This window comes from Salmo salar, unplaced genomic scaffold, assembly GCF_905237065.1.
Source record: "Salmo salar unplaced genomic scaffold, Ssal_v3.1, whole genome shotgun sequence".
Lineage (NCBI taxonomy): Eukaryota > Metazoa > Chordata > Actinopteri > Salmoniformes > Salmonidae > Salmo > Salmo salar.
This window is the reverse complement of record NW_025548607.1, coordinates 25700-29309: the sequence shown is the minus strand read 5'-3', so window position 1 is coordinate 29309 and position 3610 is coordinate 25700. Positions and strand designations below refer to the sequence as shown.

The following is a 3610-nucleotide window of genomic DNA, read 5'->3' as shown; positions in this document are numbered from 1 at the left end:
CCGTCTCAGGAGGTTGTGGACTGCAGGCCGTCTCAGGAGGTTCCGGGTTGTAGGACGTCTCAGGAGGTTCCGGTTTGTAGGCCGTCTCAGGCGGTTCCGGACTGGGGACTGTCGCTACAGGCTCCATGCCATGGATCACCACTGGAGGCTTTGTGTCATGGATAATCCTTGGAGGCTCCGGGCCATGGATTATCACTGGAGGCTTTGTGCCATGGATCATCTCTACAGGCCCCGGGCCATGGATCATCCCTACAGGCTTCTTGCCATGGATTATCCATACAGGCTCCGGGCCATGGATTATCACTGGAGGCTTCGTACATGGAGCCGGAACAGGTCTTACCGGACTAGGGAACGTCGCTGGAGGCTCCGGACTGGGGAACTTCGCTGAGAGCTCTGGACTAGGGAACATTGCTGGAGGCCGGGTTCGCAGAGCAGGCACAGGGTATACTGGGCCGTGGAGGGGCACTGGAGGTCTGGAGCTTATGGCTAGCACAACCCGTCCTGGCTGGATGCTCAACCTAGAACGGCAAATGCGGGCGCAGGCACAGATCGCACCGGGCTGTGAATGCGCACTGGCGACACAGTGCGCATCACCGCATAACATGGTGCTTGCTTCTTCACTCGCTCCCCATGGTAAGCACGGGGAGTTGGCTCAGGTCTCCACCCTGACTCTGCCAATCTCCCCGTGTGCCTCTCGAGCTTCCGTCGTTGCCGTGCTAGTTCCTCATAACGTTGCCGTTCCTCCCTCGCTGTCTCCCCCTGCTTCCATGGCAGGGTCTTGTCCCCTGTCATTACCTCCGCCCATGTCCAGGACGTCCTCCATTCTTTCCTCTCCCGGGCCCAGGATCCCTGCTCCTCCTGGGCACGCTGCTTGGTCCTTTGGTGGTGGGAGATTCTGTCACGGTTGTCGAAAGGAGAAGCGGACCAAAGTGCAGCGTGTATGTCGTTCCACATTTTATTTACTCTGTGAACTATGCAATACATAAATAAACTGAATGTCAAAAACAACGCAGAGGTGAAACATACACTACTCAAAATTAATCTCCCACAAACCCAGGTGGAAAAACCCCTACTTAAGTATGATCTGCAATTAGAGACAACGAGGACCAGCTGCCTCTAATTGGAGATCATCCCAAACAAAAGCAACATAGAAATACAAAACTAGAACATGAACACAGAAATACAAAACATAGAAAAACACCCCCTGTCACGCCCTGACCTACTCTACCATAGAAAATAACATCTTACTATGGTCAGGACGTGACACTGATCAGAGATATGTTGCTAAGAAGTTTATCTCACATCAAAAACCTATTGAACTAATGACATAGAAGTCATATAGCCTAACTTCTAGTATAGAAAGTACTTCAAACTAGAACCCAACACTGTCCATCTGGGGACAGACACTAACATCAGTTAAGGTGTGATGGTGTCATGCATCTGAATGTTGTATAATCAGTGTGTCAATGATTGATTCTATATGTCTCTATGTAAATGAATGTGATTATATATAATATATTATTTTGGTCTATTGTTAGAGTAGGAGAAGGGGGAGGGGGGTTGTAGAAGCTAGAGGTCTATGACTTGAGTCAAGATCAACAAGCCTGATGCTATATGTCAGCGAGAGAGAGAGAGAGAGAGAGAGAGAGAGAGAGAGAGAGAGAGAGAGAGAGAGAGAGAGAGAGATGGGTAGGGCAGAGGAGAGAGAGAGAGAGAGAGAGAGAGATGGGTAGGGCAGAGGAGAGAGTAGTAGAGAAAGAGGGGAGGGGAGAGAGAGATTTGTGGAGGAGAGAGAAAGAGTGAGGGGGATGTACGTCAACAGAATATATTTTCAAGACTGACTTCTCACCAGTGATCATAACCAGTAATCTTTTGCACTCTTCCACTTTTGGATTGACCTCTGACCTATGGAACTGAATGATTGAAAAAAAAAAACAGACGACAGCTAATGTGTTAAATTAGGTATACTGTAAACTCATCTGCAAAGAGAGGTTCACATGGAAGGGGAATGTATGTACACATGGGTGTTGTTGCATCATACCAACGATAAGCCTGTCTTCCCCTTTACATCATGAAAGGTCATATTGATTTTCATTTCTCGTCTCAATTCAATTCAAAGCAGCTTTATTTGCATGGGAAATAGTGCATTCAGAAATTATTCAGACCCCTTGACTTTTTTCACATTGTGTTATGTTACAGCCTTATTTTAAAATGTATTCAATTGTTTTTTTTATCATCAATTTACACACAATACAACATAATGACATCACAATACCCCATAATGACATCACAATACCCAATAATTAAAAAGCAAAAACTTTTTTTTTCTGCCCCTCTCTTCTTCTCCCCCTGTCCTCTTCTCCCCCCCTCTCCTCTTCTCCTCCCTCTCTTCTTCTCTCCTGTTCTCCCCCTCTCCTCTTCTTCTCTCCTCTTCTCCTCCCTCTCCTCTTCGTCTCTCCTCTTCTCCCCCCTCTCCTCTTCTCCCCATCTCCTTTTCTCCCCCCTCTCTTCTTTGCCCCCCTCTCCCCTTCTCACTCCTCTCCTCTTCTCCCTCCTCTCCTCTTCTCCCCCATCTCTTCTTCTCTCATCTTCTGTCCCTCTAGTTTCTACACCACATCCCCCCTTCTCCTGCTCTAACATGAGACCTCACCAGTACTCATTTTGGGTGCTGGTACTGTTTATATTTAGGTGCTGGAACATTCAGCCAATATTCTATAAGAGGTGAACTAAAGCAGTAGAAAGTTAGAGGTGATATTATAGCACACACTATGTGTAACTTTTCTGCTCTGTCAGCAGTTTCCTGTGGAGATTTTCTAATGTCAGTGTTTCCTGTAGGTAGGTGGGTTTAACCACTGATCTGATCCGCTTAACAGTTTGTCATATCAAACCAAGTTTATTCACCCACTGGGTCACACAGCTTCATAAGACAAAGACCTGTTTACACCAACCCATATTTATAACATGCTGAGTATCCTCCTTACACATCAGGACAGCCAATACATCTCTGTTGCTAGACTGGACTTTAGTTACAGCTGTTCTTTTCTCTCTTCATCTGACCTGACCTCTGACCTCTGACCTGACCTCTGACCTGACTTCGGCCCATAAATTCCTCAATAATCCACAGTTATCCACCCTTATCAGTGACTTCAACCATGTGATTGCCTTTTCCCTTACTTAGTTCCTTTTCAGGGCCCTGGCACTTATACAACCTCCATTGATCCCAGCGTGTACATTTTCTCATCCATGTAACCATTAACTTCTAGTAAAATATTTCAAACTGGAACCCAACTCTGTCCATCTGGGGACAGACACTAATGTCAGTTAAGGTGTGATGGTGTCATGCATCTGACTGTTGTATATTCAGTGTCAATGACTGATTGTATATGTCTCTATGTAAATGAATGAAAGTATATATTTAATTGATAATGCCCTCAGGTGTTATTTTTTTAACCTTTTTTTTAACTAGGCAAGTCAGTTAAGAACAAATTCTTATTTTCAATGATGGCCTAGGAACAGTGGGTTAAATGCCTTGTTCAGGGGCAGAACGACAGATTTTTACTTTGTCAGCTCAGGGATTCAAACTTGCAACCTTTCGGTTACAAGTCCAACA

General features: G+C 45.7%; 1 long non-coding RNA gene across 1 annotated transcript; it reads right to left on the bottom strand.

Moving 5' to 3' along the window:
- Positions 1-931: 931 nt before the first annotated feature.
- Positions 932-2167, bottom strand: LOC123733164 (uncharacterized). The gene is made up of 3 exons (XR_006763636.1): positions 2042-2167; positions 1850-1913; positions 932-971 (listed from the first exon to the last, which is right to left on the bottom strand). It is a non-coding gene; the product is annotated as an uncharacterized lncRNA (long non-coding RNA).
- Between the last annotated feature and the right edge of the window lie 1443 nt (positions 2168-3610).